At 47.1% G+C, this 23755-nt stretch overlaps 1 protein-coding gene across 4 annotated transcripts in view; it reads right to left on the minus strand.

Moving 5' to 3' along the window:
- The window catches only part of LOC141145415 (small ribosomal subunit protein mS35-like), a 111827-nt gene that overhangs the window by 38325 nt on the left and 49747 nt on the right, over nucleotides 1-23755 (minus strand). For 2 of the 4 annotated variants that reach the window (XM_073632063.1, XM_073632060.1), the window contains exon 3: nucleotides 2731-2980. The exons of 1 other annotated variant lie outside the window; for it this stretch is intronic. The gene's annotated coding sequence lies outside the window, so the exon portion shown is untranslated. The remainder of the gene's footprint in view (nucleotides 1-2730; nucleotides 2981-23755) is intronic. One more of the 4 variants, XM_073632061.1, reaches the window with a different exon arrangement.

Below are 23755 nucleotides of genomic sequence, written 5' to 3' on the forward strand. Positions count from 1 at the left end.
TATATATATATATATATATATATATATATATATATATATTTTTTTTTTTGTAAAGCAGAGGCCCTAGACTAAAGAATAAAATGGCAGTTGTTGCAATTTTTTATGTCACATGGTATTTGTGCAGCGTTTTAAAAAAGGCAATTTTTGAGAAAAAATAAACTTTTTTAAATTATAATGCAAAAAAAAAATACATAACCCAATTTTTTTTGTAAAATATAAAAGATGATGTTACACTGAGTAAATACATACCATTTCTTGTGAAAAAAAAAAATACATACCAAACACGTCACGCTTTAAAATTGCGCACGCCCGTGCAATGGCGACAAATGATGTAAATTTTACTAGCCATAGGCGATGATGTAAAAGCCTTTACATGTTACCACTTTAGATGTACAGAAGAGGTCTAGTACTTGAATTAGTGACCATGTGTAAGGCCCCTTTCACACTGGGGCGGCATCGGTGGTAAAGCGCCGCTATTTTTAGTGGCGCTTCACCGTCGGATTTGCGGCACTATTCGGCTGCTAGCGGGGTGATTTTACCCCCTGCTAGCGGCATAGAAAGGGTTAAAAACCACCGCAAAGCGCCTCTGCGGAGGCACTTTGCTGGCGGTATAGCACAGTGCCCCGTTGATTTCAATGGGCAGGAGCGGTGGAGGAGCGGTATACACACCGCTCCTTCACCGCACCAAAGATGTTGCTAGCAGGACTTTTTTTTTACCGTCCTGCCAGCGTACCGCTCCAGTGTGAAAGCCCTCGGGACTTTCACATTGGAGGCACAGCAGCGGCTATTTCAGGTCGGTTTGCAGGCGCCATTTTTAGCGCTGTAGCGCCTGCAAAACGTGTCAGTGTGAAAGGGGTCTTAAAGTGGGATACCGCCTGTAAAAAAAAAAATTTAAAAGTCAGCAGCTGCAAACACTGTAGTTGCTGACTTTAAATAAGTACTTACCTGTCCTGGGTGCCCGCGATGTCGGCCGCCCGAGGCCGACCCGTCTCTCGGCTCTCGGGTCCCGGCACCGCCATCCTAGGTAAGGGAAACAGGCAGTGGAGCCTTGCGGCTTCACTGCCAGTTTCCTACTGCGCACGCGCGAGCGGCGCTCTGTGAATGGCCCCGTGGTGTTCTGGGAAAACACACACAACACAACGGGGCCGCTCAGCTAGGAGCAGAAGACGCCACGGAATAGGAAGAGACAGATTAGGAAGACTGCCTAGAAACAAGGGTTTAGGTAAGTTTAAAAAAAAAATTCAAATTTTTCTTTTTTTTTTAGGATTTTTGGTGAATTTTTTTTTTCAGGGTTGCCCTCCACTTTAAAACCACTTAAGGACCAGCCTCGTTTTGGATTTTAGGTGTTTACATGTTTAAAACAGGTTTTTTTGCTAGAAAATTACTTAGAACCCCCAAACATTATATATGTTTTTTTTTCTAACACCCTAGAGAATAAAATGGCGGTCATTGCAATACTTTTTTTTGCACCGTATTTGCGCAGCGGTCTTATAAGCGCACTTTTTTGGAAAAAATTCACTTTTTTGAATAAAAAAATAAGACAACAGTAAAGTTAGCCCAATTTTTTTTTATATTGTGAAATATAATGTTACGCCAAGTAAATTGATACCCAACATGTCACGCTTCAAAATTGCGCCCGCTCGTGGAATAGCGTCAAACTTTTACCCTTAAAAATCTCCATAGGCGACGTTTAAAAAATTCTACAGGTTGCATGTTTTGCGTTACAGAGGAGGTCTAGGACTAGAATTATTGCTCTCGCTCTACCGGTCGTGGCGATACCTCACATGTGTGGTTTGACCACCGTTTTCATATGCGGGCGCTACTCACGTATGCGTTCGCTTCTGCGCGCGAGCTCGTTGGGACAGGGCGCTTTAAAAATTTTTTTTTTTTTTTTATTATTTATTTTACTTTATTTTATTTATTTTTTCACTGTTTTAAAAAAAAATAAAAAATTTGGATCACTTTTATTCCTATTACAAGGAATGTAAACATCCCTTGTAATAGAAAAAAACATGACAGGTCCTCTTAAATATGAGATCTGGGGTCAAAAAGTCCTCAGATCTCATATTTACACTAAAATGCAAAAAAAAAAAAAAAAAAGTCGTTTAAAAAAATGACACAAAAAATTGTGCCTTTCAGAGAAGTGGGCGGAGCCGTCATAATGACGTCGCTCCGGCCGTCACATGGTATAGAGACGGGTGGGGGCCATCTTGGCCTCACTTGTCTCAGTACCTCGGCAGTGACAGGTCCCGATCTCCTCTGCCGCTACCGACGGCTCCGGTAAGCGGCGGAGGGCGCGGGAGAGCGGCGAGAGGGGGGGGTGGCACCTCTCCCGCCGCCGATAACGGTGATCTCGCGGCGAACCCGCCGCAGAGACCACCGTTATCGTGTACAGAACCGCTCACTGTAAAGATGGATACCTCGGTTGTGGCAGCAGCTGCTGCTGTTACCGAGATATCCATCTTCAAAAAAATGACGTACATATACAGTGAGCGGTCGTCAAGTGGTTAACATCGTTGTTACAGCAACAGGCATGTGACAGGTACTCTGTGGAGAGATCTGGGGTCAATAAGACCTCAAATCCCTCCTCTGTACTTCAATCACAACAAGATCTGTGTTGTGATGCGGAGCGATTTGAGCCCAACGAATGGATTCAAATCGCACCATACTGAATGACATGTAAATTGTACAGAAATCATCTGAGATTTAGTAAATAGATTTCTCACTTACCGGCTTCTCCTTCACAATCTTCCTGAGGTATTCAGCTTCAAGGACCAAGTTGTTTATTTTTGCTCTCAAATTTGTTATTATTTCTTCAGATAAACGAAGTTTTTTTTGTAATAAATTATTTTGCTCCTCCACACTTCTTATGTTTGCTTCACAGTTCACGGTAAAGAAAAAAAAAAGCATCAAAGTGAACAAGACAGCTATTGATGATAAAACGGCAGTCCTTGTGATGTTTTGCCTCGATATACGCTCCCTGCAATGAATGAGGAGCCAAATTAAAAAGCTGCTCCTCAAATTTCTAGCTGGCATTCTCTCACTGTAACAGTGGTAGGACGGGTTATTACGTCCTTCCAGCCAGAAGTGAGCTCCTAAGACTGCCACACCTCCCGGGTGATTAGATAGAAAATGGGGGTTTCATAAAAGAAGGCTGCAGCCAATCACAGCCAGGGCCGCAGTACAGCCAGCCCTGTTGTACCGGGCCCAGCCACAAGGGGGCCCGAGCAGATTTCTAGGTAAAAATAACAAATTAGCTAAATAACTTTATTAACCTGCACCTACTTGATTGGCAAAGTATATAGTACCTTCCTGGGCCCCATCAGGTTAATAGAGGGGCCCAGGAGGTGAGAGCAGAAGAGGGACTTTTTCTCCATTTTCAGGTGGAAGCATACCATCCCTGCTCTGCATCAGTGAGTGTACCCTGTGCTCACTGTATGCTTTCCTCGGCGGATGGATTCAATTGTAATGCGGCTCCCTTCCCTCAGTAAGAGCTATGACGCAGTCTGAAGGAAACACTGAGAGTAATCCCGACGCTGGGCCACAGGCAATCAATCCCCCTCCACACACACTGACATATCACATATCACACAGGCTGAGGCTCAGTCCCCACACTCCCCATTGTGTGCTCATAGGTCATTATAATTATCAGAGCACAGCAGCAGGTTCTCTATGGCTCTGTCAGTGTCACATGCTGTGTGGTGATGACTTTCCTGATATATGGCTGTAATGTGTGTTACAGACTATAACACAGCACAGCCATAAGAAAGTCAGCACCACACAGCATGTTACACTGACAGAGCCATAGAGAACCTGCTGTGCTCTGATAATCATAATTATAATGACCTATGAGCACACAATGAGATGCTACTTTACACATGTGATGGGGGGACAGTAAAAACACAGCCAAGCTGCATTTTTACCACCCCCCCAAACAACTCCCCTTTAAGAAATTTTCACCCAAGCTTTGCAATCAGGTGGCTGTGTTTTTCCTGTGGACCAGTGGGTACAGTAGCCGCGTATGATGGGTACAGTGGCAGCAATCGATGGGTACAGTGGCTGATGGGCACAGTGGCAGCAATTGATGTTTTTTTTCCTGAATTTTTCAGTTTGTTTACACCCAGGGCTGCTGTTAGAAATCATGGGGCCCCGTACAGCGTAACTGACAGGGCCCCTTGGCCCCGCCCACAACACCACCCCTGGCTCCGCCCCTGACCCCATGCTGTCACAAAATCTGGGGGAATGGTGGCAGGAGCTGAAACATATAACATGTTCCAAAAGGTGAACCTTTAAAGCAGTGTTTCGCCCCAAAAAAATAAACATTAAAAGCCAGCAGCTACACATACTGCAGCTGCTGGTTTTTAATAAATGGACACTTACCTGTCCTGGAGTCCAGCGATGTCAGCACCCGCAGATGATGTTTCCATCAGCTGTCCGGTGCTCCGCCGCCATTGCGAGTAAGGGAACCCAGTAGTGTAGCCTTTCGGCTTCACGCCGGGAACCCTGCTGCGCATGCGCGAGGCCCCGCTCCTTTCTCCTATTGGCCCGGCGGCAGAGGGAGGAGGAGGGAGCTCCGCGGCAGGGACTCCCGGAAGTGGAAAAGGATAGCTGATACCTTGTCCCCCCTCCCCCCAAAAGGTGCCAATTGTGGCACCGGAGGGGGGGAGGAATAAGATGAGCAGAAGTTCCACTTTTTGGGTGGAACTCCGCTTTAATAACCATTATTATTCTAAACTTTTTACACCATTATAAAGCAGCAGAGATGTCTTATTTTAGAAGTTTTTTGACAACTAATTAGCAGGGATGAGCTCAGGCGTGTTCAGACCGTAGTTTGAACCCACCTTAGCTTTACCACCAGGAAGCTTTACAGCGCCCCACCAATCATAACTGGATCTGAATGAGAGAGATGTCAGTGTTTTGACATCTGTGCCCATTCAGTTTGTGTCCTCCCCATACACCACAGACTTGTGTCCATTTACATCAGGCTACCTCTGATCTGTCACATTTAGGTCTGGAAAAATAGAAAAGGATGTTCTTTTCCTTTTGTTGACCTGAATGGACACAAGTCAATTCATATCTGGACTCCTGTAGACCTACATGGAGCTTTCAATCAGGTCCACATCAGTGGCAGCTGGTGCTCAAAATTTATGGGGGCGCAAACAAACTGAAAAATTCAGAAAAAAAAAACATCAATTGCTGCCACTGTGCCCATCAGCCACTGTACCCATCGATTGCTGCCACTGTACCCATCATACGCGGCTACTGTACCCACTGGTCCACAGGAAAAACTGACAGCCACCTGATTGCAAAGCTTGGGTGAAAATTTCTTAAAGGGGAGTGGTTTGGGGGTGGTAAAAATGCAGCTTGGCTGTGTTTTTACTGTCCCTCCCTCCCCCCATCACATGTGTAAAGTAGCATCTCATTGTGTGCTCATAGGTCATTATAATTATGATTATCAGAGCACAGCAGGTTCTCTATGGCTCTGTCAGTGTAACATGCTGTGTGGTGCTGACTTTCTTATGGCTGTGCTGTGTTATAGTCTGTAACACACATTACAGCCATATATCAGGAAAGTCATCACCACACAGCATGTGACACTGACAGAGCCATAGAGAACCTGCTGCTGTGCTCTGATAATTATAATGACCTATGAGCACACAATGGGGAGTGTGGGGACTGAGCCTCAGCCTGTGTGATATGTGATATGTCAGTGTGTGTGGAGGGGGATTGATTGCCTGTGGCCCAGCGTCGGGATTACTCTCAGTGTCTCCTTCAGGCTGCGTCATAGCTCTTAGTGAGGGAAGGGAGCCGCATTACAATTGAATCCATCCGCCGAGGAAAGCATACAGTGAGCACAGGGTACACTCACTGATGCAGAGCAGGGATTGTATGCAGGGCCGGTGCTACCACTAGGCAAACTAGGCAGCCGCCTAGGTGTTTCTACTCTCTTCTCTCTGCAGCAAGCAATCAAGTCTTAGCATCAGCAGGCAGCCGCCACTCCATTCACACATAGTGTCAGAGGTGCAGCAGTGGCGGAGGACTGTGTCTGTGTCCCAACTCCCGAATGAATGGAAGCAAGCATTCAATGATGGGCGCTGGTAGGCTGCATTTGATGGGTGCTGGAGAGGCTGCATTGATGGGTGCTGGAGAGGCTGTATTTGATGGGTGCTGGAGAGGCTGTATTAATTTGCGCTGGTTGGCTGCATTTGATGGGCACTGGAAAGGCTGCATTGATGGGCTCTGGCGAGGCTGCATTGATGGGAGCTGGTGAGGCTGCATTTGATGGACAGATAGATAAATAAAATACCGCGCCAATCAAAAAAGTGTAAAGCAGCCAACACTACAATAAGACCAAAATTGTGCAAAATACCTAGATATAAAAAGTGTAGCGCTAAAGTAGAAACCTCTATGTATGAAGATTTAAGAGAGGGGAAGCCATTACACATTTATGTGAAAAAATAACCACATCCAATCTTAAAGCTATAGAAATTATATAAGTTAGTGAAATGAATTCTAGGTATATAATCTAATATCATAACCTATATAGGGCGTAAAACGCTCTTTCTTCAGTGGTAAGAAAAGCATAAACAATCCAAAAAAAACGTGAAGTAAAAAATAGTGAAAATTATACCAAACAAAGTGGTGATTTAGAGTGTCCACACTTCTAGTAATGGTGAGATATAAATAACAGACATAGTGGTGATATTAAAATGTCCACAATTCTGGTATGAGGTGTAGCCACTGATTAAACCATAAACATTAAATTGTCTAGTCCAAATAATACACAATGCCGTTGAAGCAAATACAGCACAATGCAGGTGGTATACTGGTATCCTCTCAGTAATAATCCAAATCAGAGTAAGGGATAGAGTACTCTTACCGACTTTGGTGGACTCAAAGGCCCTTGGTGGTGAGTCAAATGGGCTTGCACTGTCTTAAGATGGATGACAGTATAAAGGTGGTCTGGACACTGGTAAACTTCCTCCTCAGATGGGGGGCCCGGAACCTGCCCGGATGGTCTGTATGATCACCGTCTTTGTCAGCATATGTGAACCATGTATAAAGAAAAAACAAGGAGCCTCCACATGGTGTAAATCCAAAAAATTCAATTGGCGTTTATTTGATCAATCAAGATCATCAAGCAATCCATAAAAAGATAAAAGTAGTAGAATTGATTCCAACAATAAAAAAAAAAAACGAGCGTGGTGTGGGTGGCTGGGTACAGCAAGGAGACCCGACGCGTTTCGTCTGAAGAGACTTCGGCTGGGGTACCCCAGCCGAAGTCTCTTCAGACGAAACGCATCGGGTCTCCTTGCTGTACCCAGCCATTTGATGGGCGCTTCATTAAAAAGGTGGGGTATACATGGGCAGGGAAAAGGGGGTGGGGTCAGGGGTGGGGCCATGGGGGGAGGTGGTAAAATGAGGATTCGCCTAGGGTGTCAAAAATCCTTTCAACAGCCCTGATCCCCATACAGTGTGGCTTACACCATGGCTGACCCTGTTCGGCTTAGACAAGTGCGTTCGTCTTTCTGACTCCCACCCACCCAGTTAGGTCATACAGTAGGTTCCTTGGCATATTTTGCACTACTATTAATCACATGGGATTGGTTTTAGCTTACAGTGCTAGACCCTTCGGTCCTTGTGGACCATTTTCACTATATTCCATGCATCCTTATCTGAGTTCAAAACCCCTCTGTCATGTTGGAGCTTCCCAATTCTTTACCCTGCATCAGAGCCAGTGCTACCACTAGGCAAACTAGGCAGACGCCTAGGTGTTCCTACTCTCTTCTCGCTGCAGCAAGCAACCAAGTCTCAGCATCAGCAGGCAGCCACCACTCCATTTGCACAGTGTCAGAGGCTCAGCGGTGGCGGAGGACTGTGTCTGTGTCCCAACTCCCGAATGAATGGAAGCAAGTACTCAATGATGGGCGATGGTAGGCTGCATTTGATAGGCACTGGAGAGGCTGCATTTGATGTGCACTGGAGAGGCTGCATTTGATGTGCACTGGAGAGGCTGCATTTGATGGGCGCTTCATTAAAAAGTGTGGTATACACGGGCAGGGCAAAGGGGGTGGAGTCAGGGGTGGAGCCATGGGGGAGGTGGCAAAATGAGGATTCGCCTAGGGTGTCAAAAATCCTTGCACCAGCCCTGATTGTATGCTTCCACCTGAAAATGGAGAAAAAAGTCCCTCTTCTGCTCTCACCTCCTGGGCCCCTCTATTAACCTGATGGGGCCCAGGAAGGTACTATATACTTTGCCAATCAAGTAGGTGCAGGTTAATAAAGTTATTTAGCTAATTTGTTTTTTTTACCTAGAAATCTGCTCAAGCCCCCTTGTGGCTGGTCCCGGTACAACAGGGCTGGCTGTACTGCCCTATCAGCGGCCCTGTTTGCGCCCCCATAAATTTTGAGCACCAGCTGCCACTGATGTGGACCTGATTGAAAGCTCCATGTAGGTCTACAGGAGTCCAGATATGAATTGACTTGTGTCCATTCAGGTCAAAAAAAGGAAAAGAACATCCTTTTCTATTTTTCCAGACCTAAATGTGACAGATCAGAGGTAGCCTGATGTAAATGGACACAAACTGAATGGACACAGATGTCAAAACACTGACATCTCTCTCATTCAGATCCAGTTATGATTGGTGGGGCGCTGTAAAGCTTCCTGGTGGTAAAGCTAAGGTGGGTTCAAACTACGGTCTGAACACGCCTGAGCTCATCCCTGCTAATTAGTTGTCAAAAAACTTCTAAAATAAGACATCTCTGCTGCTTTATAATGGTGTAAAAAGTTTAGAAAAATAATGGTTATTAAAGCGGAGTTCCACCCAAAAGTGGAACTTCTGCTCATCTTATTCCTCCCCCCCTCCGGTGCCACAATTGGCACCTTTTGGGGGGAGGGGGGACAAGGTATCAGCTATCCTTTTCCACTTCCGGGAGTCCCTGCCATGGAGCTCCCTCCTCCTCCCTCTGCCGCCGGGCCAATAGGAGAAAGGAGCAGGGCCTCGCGCATGCGCAGCAGGGTTCCCGGCGTGAAGCCGAAAGGCTACACTGCTGTGTTCCCTTACTCGCAATGGCGGTGGAGCACCGGACAGCTGATGGAAACATCATCTGCGGGTGCTGACATCGCTGGACTCCAGGACAGGTAAGTGTCCATTTATTAAAAACCAGCAGCTGCAGTATGTGTAGCTGCTGGCTTTTAATGTTTATTTTTTTGGGGCGAAACACTGCTTTAAAGGTTCACCTTTTGGAACATATTACATGTTTCAGCTCCTGCCACCATTCCCCCAGATTTTGTGACAGCATGGGGTCAAGGGCGGAGCCAGGGGTTGGGTTGTGGACGGGGCCAGGGGTCCTGTCAGTTACGCTGTACGAGGTCCCATGATTTCTAACAGCAGCCCTGCCCACATGGCCTGTATATCCTGCTGGAAGCTGCCAATGGGCAGCAGGACCCACATGCCTTGGTCGCATCGGCTCCCAGCAGGACCCACAGGTCCGTTGCCAGGACCCAGCAGGACCCGCAGGTCCGTGGCCAGCACCCAGCAGGACCCACAGGTCCGTTGCCAGCACCCAGCAGGACCTGCAGGTCCGTGGCCAGCACCCAGCAGGACCCACAGGTCCGTTGCCAGCACCCAGCAGGACCCACAAGTCCGTGGCCAGCACCCACAGGTCCGTGGCCAGCTCCCAGTAGGACCCACAGGTCCTTGACCAGCTCCCAGTAGGACCCACAGGTCCGTGGCCAGCTCCCAGCAGGACCCACAGGTCAGTGGCCAGCTCCCAGCAGGACCCCTGTGGGTGCTGTCCACAGACCTGTGGGTCCTGCTGGGTGCTGGCCACGGACCTGTGAGTGCTGTCCACGGACCTGTGGGTCCTGCTGGGACCCTATGCGACCATGGCATGTGGGTCCTGCTGACCACTAGCCTAGGGTGACCAGAAGTCCCCAGCACCACCAGATTACAAAAATCTCGTGCTTACACAGCACGGCCACTGTGTGCAGTCTATCACAGGAGCCCATCCAGGAGGCGGTACTTTGTATGAGAGTGGCTGCCAGGTAAGTGGGAGATCCCTGCTCTGTGTAATCCGGCGGTGCTTGCCCCCCCTTTCCACCATGCACTGGTGAGGCTGCATTGATGGGCTACAGAGAGGCTGCATTGATGGGCACTGGTGAGGCTGCATTGATGAGCACTGGTGAGGCTGCATTGATGAGCACTGGTGAGGCTGCATTGATGAGCACTGGTGAGGCTGCATTGATGGGCACTGGTGAGGCTGTATTGATGGGCACTGATCCAACTGCAATGATGGGCGCTGGTGAGGGTGCATTGATAGGCGCTGGTGAGGCTGCATTAAAGGGCACTGGTAGGGCTGCCCTGATGGGCACTGGTGAGGCTGCAATGATGGGCACTTGTGAGGCTGCATAGATGGGCGCTGATGCATTATTTTTGTTAAACCTCCTTTGTTGCTATTAACATTAACCACCTCCCACCTGGCCACTGCACATATATGGCTGGGTGGGAGCTTCCTCCTTCTGAGTGGACATTCAGGAACGTCCCTCAGAAGGAGGGGGATCGTGCACGTGTGCCCTCGCAGCAGCTCAATCCTGATGCGCTTGTGTCACCCGGACACGGCACATCTCCGATCGGCAGGAGGGCTCTATGATTGGCCCTCCTGATCACATGACGACTGTGTCCAATCACATCCGTCATGTGATGTAAACAGAGAGCTGGTTGCTAGGCGATCGGCTCTCCCCTCCTCACACGGAAGTTGTCAGTGAGGAGAGGAGAGTGGATCGCTGCAGCCGGCCGGTGATCATTGTGTTTGAGCTGTTTTTTACAGCTTTTTACACACTGATCACCAGCCCAGTGTCCCCACATAGTGTAGAATCACAATGTCCCCAAAACACTGTCCCCACACATGTCCCCACACAGTAAAAACCTGTCCCACATATGTCCCCACACAGTAAAAACCTGTCCCACATATGTATCAGTAAAATCATATGTCCCAATGATCATCTGCACACATATGTCCGTGATCATCTGCACACATATATCCCAATGATCATCTGCACACATATGTCCGTGATCATCTGCACACGTATGTCCGTGATCATCTGCACACATATGTCCGTGATCATCTGCACACATATGTCCCAATGATCATCTGCACACATATATCCCAATGATCATCTGCACACATATGTCCCAATGATCATCTGCACATATATGTCTGTGATCATCTGCACACATATGTCCGTGATCATCTGCACACATATGTCCGTGATCACCTGCACACATATGTCCGTGATCATCTGCACACATATGTCCGTGATCATCTGCACACATATGTCCGTGATCATCTGCACACAAATATTCCAATGATCATCTGCACACATATGTCCCAATATTCATCTGCACACATATGTTCGTGATCATCTGCACATGTATGTCCGTGATCATCTGCAGACATATGTCCGTGATCATCTGCACACATATGTCCCAATGATCATCTGCACATATATGTCTGTGATCATCTGCACACATATGTCCGTGATCATCTGCACACATATGTCCGTGATCACCTGCACACATATGTCCGTGATCATCTGCACACATATGTCTGTGATCATCTGCACACATATGTCCGTGATCACACAAACCAATTATTATACACTTAACAGGATTTTTTTTACCAAAGACATGTAGCAGAATACATTTTGGCTTAAATTTATGACAAAATTAGATTGTATTGGATTTCTTTTAAAACAAAAAGTATAAAATATTGTTTTCTTTTTTAAATTTCCGCTCATTTTTTCGCTTATATCGCAAAAAATAAAAAAATTTAATTTTTAAAAAAATACCGCCAAAAGAAATCTCTATTTGTGTGAACAAAATGATAAAAAAAATTTTTATAAATAAAAAAAATTTGGGTACAGCGTTGTATGACCGCGCAATTCTTATTGAGAGTGCAAGAGTAGGGATGAGCCGAACACCCCCGGTTCGGTTCGCACCAGAACCTGCGAACGGACCAAAAGTTCGCACGAACGTTAGAACCCCATTGACGTCTATGGGACTTGAACGTTCAAAATCAAAAGTGCTCATTTTAAAGGCTAATTTGCATGGTATTGTCCTAAAAAGGGTTTGGGGACCCGGGTCCTACCCCAGGGGACATGTATCAATGCAAAAAAAACTTTTAAAAACGGCCGTTTTTTCGGGAGCAGTGATTTTAACCACTTAAGGACCGCCTCACGCCGATGTACGTCGGCAAGGCGGCACGGGCAGGCAAAATCACGTACGTGATTTGCCTCCCGCAGGTGGGGGGTCCAATCGGACCCCCCCCCGGTGCCCGAGGCGGTCCCGTTTTGTTCCCCGGCGATCGGAGGTGAGGGGGAGGCCATCCGTTCGTGGCCCCCCCCTCGCGATCGCCGCCGGCCAATGGGAACATTCCTTTGCTGCTGTATGCTAAACAGCAGCAAAGGAAATGATGTCATCTCCCCTCGGCTCGGTAGTTTCCGTTCCAGCGCCGAGGGACATATGTCCCTCACATCACTGTGAGTGCACAACACACACACACACACACAGTAGAACATGCCAGGCATACAAAACACCCCGATCCCCCCCCCCGATCGCCCCCCGATCCCCCCCCAATCACCCCCCCGTCACAAACTGACACCAAGCAGGTTTTTTCTTTTTTTTTTTTTTTTCTGATTACTGCATGGTGTCAGTTTGTGACAGTTACAGTGTTAGCACAGTTACTGTTACCCCCCTGTAGGTCTAGGGTACCCCCATAACCCCCCCTAATAAAGTTTCAACCCCTTGATCACCCCCCGTCACCAGTGTCGCTAAGGGATCATTTTTCTGATGGCTGTATTAGTGTTGCTGGTGACGCTAGTTAGTGAGGTAAATATTTAGGTTCGCCGTCAGCGTTTTATAGCGTCAGGGACCCCCAAATACTATCTAATAAATGTTTTAACCCCTTGATTGCCCCCTAGTTAACCCTTTCATCACTGATCACCGTATAACCGTTACGGTTGACGCTGGTTAGTTCGTTTATTTTTTATAGTATCAGGGCACCCGCCGTTTATTACCGAATAAAGGTTTAGCCCCCTAATCGCCCGGCGGTGATATGCGTCGCCCCAGGCAGCATCAGATTAGCGCCAGTACCGCCAACACCCACGCATGCAGCATACGCCTCCCTTAGTGGTATAGTATCTGAACGGATCAATATCTGATCCGATCAGATCTATACTAGCGTCCCCAGCAGTTTAGGGTTCCCAAAAACGCAGTGTTAGCGGGATCAGCCCAGATACCTGCTAGCACCTGCGTTTTGCCCCTCTGCCCGGCCCACCCAAGTGCAGTATCGATCGATCACTGTCACTTACAAAACACTAAACGCATAACTGCAGCGTTCGCAGAGTCAGGCCTGATCCCTGCGATCGCTAACAGTTTATTTGGTAGCATTTTGGTGAACTGGCAAGCACCAGCCCCAGGCAGCGTCAGGTTAGCGCCAGTAGCGCTAACACCCACGCACGCACCGTACAGCTCCCTTAGTGGTATAGTATCTGAAGGGATCAATATCTGATCCGATCAGATCTATACTAGCGTCCCCAGCAGTTTAGGGTTCCCAAAAACGCAGTGTTAGCGGGATCAGCCCAGATACCTGCTAGCACCTGCGTTTTGCCCCTCCGCCCGGCCCGGCCCACCCAAGTGCAGTATCGATCGATCACTGTCCCTTACAAAACTCTAAACGCATAACTGCAGCGTTCGCAGAGTCAGGCCTGATCCCTGCGATCGCTAACAGTTTTTTTGGTAGTATTTTGGTGAACTGGCAAGCACCGGCCCCAGGCAGCGTCAGGTTAGCGCCAGTACCGCTAAAACACCCACGCACGCAGCATACGCCTCCCTTAGTGGTACAGTATCTGAACGTATCAATATCTGATCAGATCTATACTAGCGTCCCCAGCAGTTTAGGGTTCCCAAAAACGCAGTGTTAGTGGGATCAGCCAAGATACCTGCTAGCACCTGCATTTTGCACCTCCGCCCGGCCCAGCCCACCCAAGTGCAGTATCGATCGATCACTGTCACTTACAAAACACTTAACGCATAACTGCAGCGTTTGCAGAGTCAGGCCTGATCCCTGCGATCGCTAACAGTTTTTTTGGTAGCTTTTTATTGAACTGGCAAGTGCCAGCGGCCTAGTACACCCCGGTTGTAGTCAAACCAGCACTGCAGTAACACTTGGTGACGTGGCGAGTCCCATAAGTGCAGTTCAAGCTGGTAAGGTGGCAAGCACAAGTAGTGTCCCGCTGCCACCAAATAGACAAACACAGGCCCCTCATGCCCATAGTGCCCTTCCTGCTGCATTCGCCAATCCTAATTGGGAACCCACCGCTTCTGCAGCGCCCGTACTTCCCCCATTCACATCCCCAACCAAATGCAGTCGGCTGCATGAGAGCCATTTTTATGTCCTCCCGAGTACCCCTACCCAACGAACCCCCCCCAAAAAAGATGTTGTGTCTGCAGCAAGCGCGGATATAGGTGTGACACCCGCTATTATTGTCCCTCCTGTCCTGACAATCCTGGTCTTTGCATTGGTGAATGTTTTGAACGCTACCATACACTAGTTGAGTATTAGCGTAGGGTACAGCATTGCACAGACTAGGCGCACTTTCACAGGGTCTCCCAAGATGCCATCGCATTTTGAGAGACCCGAACCTGGAACCGGTTACCGTTATAAAAGTTAGTTACAAAAAAAGTGTAAAAAAAAAAATATATATATAAAATAAAAAAAAATAGTTGTCGTTTTATTGTTCTCTCTCTCTCTATTCTCTCTCTCTATTGTTCTGCTCTTTTTACTGTATTCTATTCTGCAATGTTTTATTGTTATTATGTTTTATCATGTTTGTTTTTCAGGTATGTAATTATTTATACTTTACCGTTTACTGTGCTTTATTGTTAACCATTTTTTTGTCTTCAGGTACGCCATTCACGACTTTGAGTGGTTATACCAGAATGATGCCTGCAGGTTTAGGTATCATCTTGGTATCATTCTTTTCAGCCAGCGGTCGGCTTTCATGTAAAAGCAATCCTAGTGGCTAATTAGCCTCTAGACTGCTTTTACAAGCCGTGGGAGGGAATGTCCCCCCCCCCCCACCGTCTTCCGTGTTTTTCTCTGGCTCTCCTGTCTCAACAGGGAACCTGAGAATGCAGCCGGTGATTCAGCCAGCTGACCATAGAGCTGATCAGAGACCAGAGTGGCTCCAAACATCTCTATGGCCTAAGAAACCGGAAGCTACGAGCATTTTATGACTTAGATTTCGCCGGATGTAAATAGCGCCATTGGGAAATTGGGGAAGCATTTTATCACACCGATCTTGGTGTGGTCAGATGCTTTGAGGGCAGAGGAGAGATCTAGGGTCTAATAGACCCCAATTTTTTCAAAAAAGAGTACCTGTCACTACCTATTGCTATCATAGGGGATATTTACATTCCCCGAGATAACAATAAAAATGATTAAAAAAAATATATATAAAAGGAACAGTTTAAAAATAAGATAAAAAAAGCAAAAAAATAATAAAGAAAAAAAAAAAAAAAAAAAAAAGCACCCCTGTCGCCCCCTGCTCTCGCGCTAAGGCGAACGCAAGCGGCGGTCTGTCGTCAAACGTAAACAGCAATTGCACCATGCATGTGAGGTATCACCACGAAGGTCAGATCGAGGGCAGTAATTTTTGCAGTAGACCTCCTCTGTAAATCTAAAGTGGTAACCTGTAAAGGCTTTTAAAAGCTTTTAAAAATGTATTTATTTTGTTGCCACTGCACGTTTTTGCGCAATTTTAAAGCATGTCATGTTTGGTATCCATGTACTTGGCCTAAGATCATCTTTTTTATTTCATCAAACATTTGGGCAATATAGTGTGTTTTAGTGCATTAAAATTTAAAAAAGTGTGTTTTTTCCCCAAAAAATGCGTTTGAAAAATCGCTGCGCAAATACTGTGTGAAAAAAAAAAAAATGAAACACCCACCATTTTAATCTGTAGGGCATTTGCTTTAAAAAAATATATAATGTTTGGGGGTTCAAAGTAATTTTTTTGCAAAAAAAAAATAACTTTTTCATGTAAACAATAAGTGTCAGAAAGGGCTTTGTCTTCAAGTGGTTAGAAGAGTGGGTGATGTGTGACATAAGCTTCTAAATGTTGTGCATAAAATGCCAGGACAGTTCAAAACCCCCCCAAATGACCCCATTTTGGAAAGTAGACACCCCAAGCTATTTGCTGAGAGGCATGTCGAGTCCATGGAATATTTTATATTGCGACACAAGTTGCGGGAAAGAGACAATTTTTTTTTTTCTTTTTTTTGCACAAAGTTGTTACTAAATGATATATTGCTCAAACATGCCATGGAAATATGTGAAATTACACCCCAAAATACATTCTGCTGCTTCTCCTGAGTACGGGGATACCACATGTGTGAGACTTTTTGGGAGCCTATCCGCGTACGGGACCCCGAAAACCAAGCACCACCTTCAGGCTTTCTAAGGGCGTGAATTTTTGATTTCACTCTTCACTGCCTATCACAGTTTCGGAGGCCATGGAATGCCCAGGTGGCACAAAACCCCCCCAAATGACCCCATTTTGGAAATTAGACACCCAAAGCTATTTGCTGAGAGGTATAGTGAGTATTTTGCAGACCTCACTTTTTGTCACAAAGTTTTGAAAATTGAAAAAAGAAAAAAAAAATGTTTTTTCTTGTCTTTCTTCATTTTCAAAAACAAATGAGAGCTGCAAAATACTCACCATGCCTCTCAGCAAATAGCTTGGGGTGTCTACTTTCCAAAATGGGGTCATTTGGGGGGGGGGGTTTGTGCCACCTGGGCATTCCATGGCCTCCGAAACTGTGATAGGCAGTGAAGAGTGAAATCAAAAATTTTCACCCTTAGAAATCCTGAAGGCGGTGATTGGATTTCGGGGCCCCGTACGCGGCTAGGCTCCCAAAAAGTCCCAAACATGTGGTATCCCCATACTCAGGAGAAGCAGCTAAATGTATTTTGGGGTGCAATTCCACATATGCCCATGGCCTGTGTGAGCAATATATCATTTAGTGACAACTTTATGCAAAAAAAAAAAAAAAAAAAAGTGTCACTTTCCCGCAACTTGTGTCAAAATATAAAATATTCCATGGACTCAATATGCCTCTCAGCAAATAGCTTGGGGTGTCTACTTTCCAAAATGGGGTCATTTGGGGGGGTTCTGTGCCACCTGGGCATTCCATGGCCTCCGAAACTGTGATAGGCAGTGAAGAGTGAACTCAGGAGAAGCAGCTGAATGTATTTTGGGGTGCAATTCCACATAGGCCCATGGCCTGTGTGAGCAATATATCATTTAGTGACAACTTTTTGTAAATATTTTTTTTTTTTTTTTGTCATTATTCAATCACTTGGGACAAAAAAAATAAATATTCAATGGGTTCAACATGCCTCTCAGCAATTTCCTTGGGGTGTCTACTTTCCAAAATGGGGTCATTTGGGGGGGGTTTGTACTGCCCTGCCATTTTAGCACCTCAAGAAATGACATAGGCAGTCATAAACTAAAAGCTGTGTAAATTACAGAAAATGTACCCTAGTTTGTAGACGCTATAACTTTTGCGCAAACCAATAAATATACGCTTATTGACATTTTTTTTACCAAAGACATGTGGCCGAATACATTTTGGCCTAAATGTATGACTAAAATTTAGTTTATTGGATTTTTTTTATAACAAAAAGTAGAAAATATCATTTTTTTTCAAAATTTTCGGTCTTTTTCTGTTTATAGCGCAAAAAATAAAAACCGCAGAGGTGATCAAATACCATCAAAAGAAAGCTCTATTTGTGGGAAGAAAAGGACGCAAATTTCGTTTGGGTACAGCATTGCATGACCGCACAATTAGCAGTTAAAGCTACGCAGTGTCAAATTGGAAAAAGACCATTGGTCCTTAGGCAGCATAATGGTCCGGGGCTCAAGTGGTTAATGATGCTTAAAGTAAAAAAAAAAAAAAAAAAGTGAAATATTCCTTTAAATATCGTACCTGGGGGGTGTCTATAGTATACCTGTAAAGTGACGCGTGTTTCCCGTGTTTAGAACAGTCCCTGCACCAAATGTCATTTTTAAAGGAAATAATCTCATTTAAAACTGCTTGCGGGTTTAATGTAATGTTGGGTCCTGGCAATATGGATGAAATTCAGTGAGACAAACGGCATGGGTACCCCCCAGTCCATTACCAGGCCCTTTGGGTCTTGTATGGATATTAAGGGGAACCCCGCACCCAAATTAAAATAAGGAAAGGTGTGGGGCCACCAGGCCCTATACACTCTGAACAGCAGTATACAGGCGGTGCAAACAAGACAGGGACTGTAAGTTTGTTGTTAAGTAGAATCTGTTTGTCATTTTGAACGGGTTCATTTTTAACGTGTTTAGCTCCAGCCAAAAAATCTTTTTTAAGCTTTTTGGAAAACATAGGGAAGGGTTATCACCCCTGTGACATTTGTTTTGCTGTCTTTCCTCCTCTTCAGAAGATTTCACCTCACATTTTGTCCCAATGAAAAATGTTTTTTGAAAATTTGGGGTTTTTTGTGGAACAAGGATTGGAAAGCATCAGTGGAAAGGAGAAATTATTAACTCTTACAGGAGAGAATTTCCCTTCCTAGGGGTAGATTTCATCTCACTTCCTGTTGTCTCCTTCCGTTTGCAAGTAGGAGTCGTTTGTAAGTTAGATGTTTGAAAGTAGGGTCCTGCCCTATATACTCAGCAGAAATTTGGGCCTTAGGTGTTGTTGTGGCCACAACACTGTAAGCCCTCACAGGGCCCTGCTGTGAAATATTAGATCAAGAATTGTAATTACATGCCCCTGTTGAACAGGAGCTGAAAAATTAGGCCTTAGGCACTGGTGCTGGTGCCACAACACTGCAACCCCTCACAGACACTCTAGTTGGAACGCAGGAACGAGCCCTGCTGCAAAGTATTGGATCAAAAATTGTAATTACACGCCCCTGTTAAACAAGGGCTGAAAAATTGGGCCTTAGGCACTGGTGCTGGTGCCACAACACTGCAACCCCTCACAGACACTCTAGTTGGAACGCAGGAACGAGCCCTGCTGCAAAGTATTGCATCAAAAATTGTAATTACACGCCCCTGTTAAACAGGGGCTGAAAAATTGTGCCTTAGGCACTGGTGGTGGCGCCCAGATCCAAAAATGTTCTTACAAGCTATCAGCGTGATGATTGAGGAGGAAGAGGATAATTACTCAGGGATAGTCACTCAGCATCAGCATAGGCAGTCTTTGAAGGGATCTGAGATTTCAAAAAAAAGTATTCGGTTACATCAGCATCAGGTGCTTGGTAGCTGGTGGTGATCCAAGACTGATTCATTTTTATAAAGATCAGTCGATCGACCGAGTCGGTGGACAGACGCACCCTGTGATCGGTTTCCACGCCTCCAGCAGCACTGAATGTGCGTTCCGAAAGAACGCTGGATGCAGGACAGGCCAGTAGCTCAATTGCATACTGTGCAAGCTCTGGCCAGTGATCCATCCTCAAGACCCAGTAACCCAGAGGATTTTCGGTGGGAAAGGTGTCCAAAGTCTGATCTTGCCCCTAGGTATTCCTGCACCATGTAAAACAGACGCTGGCGATGGTTGCTGGAACCGATCATACCTTGGGGCTGCGGACCAAAAAATTGTCTGAACGCATCGGTCAGACGGCCACCTTCTCCACCGCTCCTTCTTTGACTGACCGAAGCCTCAGCAACACGTTGTCCAGAAACAGGAGTTTGTAACCTCCCAGTCTCTGGGAACGCGTTGCACAGACCTTTCTGCAAGGCCTCCCGAAGATGTTTCATCCTCTGCTCCCTCTGCGATGGCAAGATAAGGTCCGTAACCTTACCCTTGTAACGTGGATCAAGGAGGGTTGCCAGCCAGTATTGGTCCTTCTCCTTGATACCACGATTACGAGGATCCTTACGCAGGCTTTGCAGGATCAGGGAGGCCATGCAGCGTAGGTTTGCTGAGGCATTCGGTCTGGAGTCCTCTGGGTCACTAAGGACGACATGATCCGCAGCCACCTCCTCCCAGCCACGTACAAGTCCATGTGTTTCTTGGGACTGATCCCTTAAAGACTGCTGCTGAGTGCCAGGCTCCACCTCCATACTGACACAATCTTCCTCCTCCTTCTCGTCCTCTTCCTGTGTGATCGGTGGGCACGCAGGAACACTGTCTGGATAAAGGGGGCCTTGAGAGCTAAGGAAGTCCTCCTCTTCCTGCCTCTGTTCTGCTTCAAGTGCCCTGTCCATTATTGCACGCAGCGTGTGCTCCAACAGGTGGACAAGGGGGACAGTGTCACTGATGCATGCACTGTCACTGCTCACCATCCTCGTGGCCTCCTCAAATGGTGACAGGACAGTGCATGCATCCCTGATCATGGCCCACTGGCGTGGGGAAAAAAAACCAAGCTCCCCTGACCCTGTCCTGGTACCATAGTCGCACAGGTACTCATTGATGGCCCTCTGCTGCGTGTACAGCCGCTGCAGCATGGCCAACGTTGAGTTCCACCTGGTGGGCATGTCACAGATTAGGCGGTTCTTGGGCAGGTTAAACTCCTTTTGGAGGTCCGTCAACTGAGCACTGGCATTATATGACCGGCGGAAATGCACACAGACTTTCCTGGCCTGCCTCAGGACATCCTGTAAGCCCGGGTACCTGCCCAAGAATTGCTGCACCACCAAGTTAAGGACGTGAGCCAAACAGGGCACATGGGTCATTTGTCCCTGTCGGAGGGCAGAGAGGAGGTTGGTGCCATTGTCGCAAACCACCATTCCTGCCTTAAGTTGGCGTGGCGTCAACCACCTCTGAACCTGCCCCTGCAGAGCTGACAGAACCTCTGCCCCAGTGTGGTTCCTGTCCCCCAAGCACACCAGCTCAAGCACCGCATGGCATCTTTTGGCCTGCGTACTTGCGTAGCCCCTTGAATGGCTACGGAGCACCGCTGGTTCCGAGGACAAAGCACAGGAAGAGGCCATGGAGGAAGAAGAAGAGGAGGGGGTGGAGGAGAGAGGTGTGTCACAATCATTAGCATTTTGGAGGCGTGGTGGCGGAACAACCTCCAATACTACTGCACCTTGTCCTGCATCCTTCCCAGCTGCCAGCAGAGTCACCCAATGCGCCGTGAAACTTAGGTAACGTCCCTGTCCATGCCTGCTGGACCATGAGTCAGTGGTAATATGCACCTTACCGCTGACCGCCCTGTCCAGCGAGGCATGGACATTGCCTTCCACATGCCGGTAGAGAGCCAGAATCGCCTTCTGTGAGAAAAAGTGGCGTTTGAGTACCTGCCACTGAGGAACTGCACATTCCACAAACTCACGGAAGGCGGCAGGAGTCTACCAACTGAAAAGGCAGCAGTTGAAGTGCTAGCAATTTTGCCAAGCTAGCATTCAACCGCTGGGCATGTGGATGGCTGGGAGCAAACTTCTTTCGGCGGTGCAGCAGCTGGGGCAGGGAAATTTGCCTGGTACAATCTGACGTTGGTGTACCAAAAGCAGATTGCCCACAAGTACTTGGCTGTGACACACCTAATTCTACACCTTCATTCCTCTCAGTGCAGGTCTCAGAGAGGACTGAAGGTCTAGTGGGTTTGGAAATCTCAGCTGATGAGGAGCAAGGAGAGGTCCTCTTTGTTCTTTGGTGTGGGTCTTTTAGATACGCTTGCCAACGAACTGCATGGCAGGTCAACATATGTCTGGTTAAGCATGTGGTACCCAAGCGGGAGATGTTTTGGCCACGCGAGATTCGCTTGAGACATATGTTGCAAATAGCAGCGGTGCGATCTGATGCACTCGTCTCAAAAAAGGCCACACCAAAGAACTTTTTGAATAACGCGCAGAGACTGCAGCGCCCTGCACATGTGGAGCTTTGGGGTGTGATGCAGTCAATGTGGTGCCCTTAACCTGGCCCCTGGAGGGCACCCTGCCTCGTTGGTGATGTGCCGCCTCCTCCTCCTCCTCCTCTCTCCTATCAGGCACCCACATTGAGTCAGTGACCTCATCATCCCCTCCCTCCTCATCACTGGAGCAAACCTGGCAGTATGCTGCAGCAGGGGGAGCATGACTGCCAGATTGCTGTCCTTCTTGGGCACCCCCTCTGTCCGTGCTCATGTTACTGCCTTCATCGAGCTCAGTATCATCATCAGAGCCTTCCAAACGCTGGGCATCCTCCTGGAGCATGTACCCAACACTGTGGTCAAACAGTTCGAGGGACTCCTCAGGAGGACATGGTGGGGCTAGGGAAGGAGTCACTGATGACATTGAGCCAAGGGAAGAGGCCGCTGCTTTGCCAGACAAAGTACCCTGGGCATGGGTGAGAGAGGGTGAGGAGGATGAGGACGGCTTGGTCATCCACTCGACCAAGTCTTCCGCATGTTGCGGCTCAACACGGCCAGCTGCCGAAAAAAAGGCCAAGCGTGTCCCATGGCCACGTGCTGATGAGGATGCACCGTCTCCACGACCAGCACTAGTCCCAGAGCCTGCTTGCCCTCTCTTATTGGCTTGTGACTGTCTGCCTCTCCTTCTTGGCCTTCCAGACATACTAATGGCCTGTAGCTGCACTAAGCTGAGATATATATATATATATATATATATATATATATATATATATATATATATATATATATATATATTAGTATGAGAACACCACCCACCTTCTACAGGTAGCTTTAGCTGAACACTGTGAGGTGGACGCACCCCACTAACTTGTAGGTTTAGCTGAACACTGTGAGCAGGACGCACTGCACTAACTGTAAATAGTCTAGCTGCCTGACTGTGGTACTAATAGGATCAAAAGAACACCAGTAATTTTCTTCAGGTAGCTGTAAATACTGTAACAAGACAAGCCTGCCTGTCAGTAGGAAGATAACAGGAACGGATCTAGCTAAACTGAATACAGTGTATATATATATATGCAACACCTGGGATGCATATATATACACAATACACTGTAAGTGCAGCTAACTGACTGACTGTCCTGCCTAATCTAGCTAACTCAAATGAAATGACACTGTCTCTCTCTCTCTCTCTCTATCTCTCAGCACACCGGAACACACTGCACAGGGCCGCCATGCAGGCGGCCTTATATAGTGTGGGGAGTGTACTAAATCCCCTGAGCCATAATTGGCCAAAGCCTCCTTGGCTTTGGCCAATTGCGGCTCTCTGTTCAGGCGGCGCTGTGATTGGCCAAGCATGCGGGTCATAGTGCATGCTTGGCCAATCATCAGCCAGCAATGCACTGCGATGCCGCAGTGAATTATAGGCCTTGACGCGCCACACGAATTTGGCGCGAACGGCCCATATCGTTCGCAATTCGGCGAACGACCGAACAGCCGATGTTCGAGTCGAACATGGGTTCGACTCGAACACGAAGCTCATCCCTATGCAAGAGTGCTGAAAATTGGCCTGGGAAGAAAGGGGGTGAAAGTGCCCAGTATTGAAGTAGCTAATGTATGTTAAAACATTGAATTATATTTCTCTTGCTGCATAACATCAATATCCTTTATAAAACCAGGTGGGCATGGGTGGCGAGCTGATTCGGTGCTTCAATGGGTCACTTAATTGACTGGACTTGCCCCCCAATTAAAGCGCTTTTTCTTTTTTTAAGTTTGTCGGCACCACTAGCTGTCAGCTGAAGAGAGCAGAGCACTAAATTCAATAAATAGGCGCCACCGCTGCAAAACGCACCCTCGTGGC

This window comes from Aquarana catesbeiana, linkage group LG05 (assembly GCF_042186555.1).
Source record: "Aquarana catesbeiana isolate 2022-GZ linkage group LG05, ASM4218655v1, whole genome shotgun sequence".
NCBI lineage: Eukaryota > Metazoa > Chordata > Amphibia > Anura > Ranidae > Aquarana > Aquarana catesbeiana.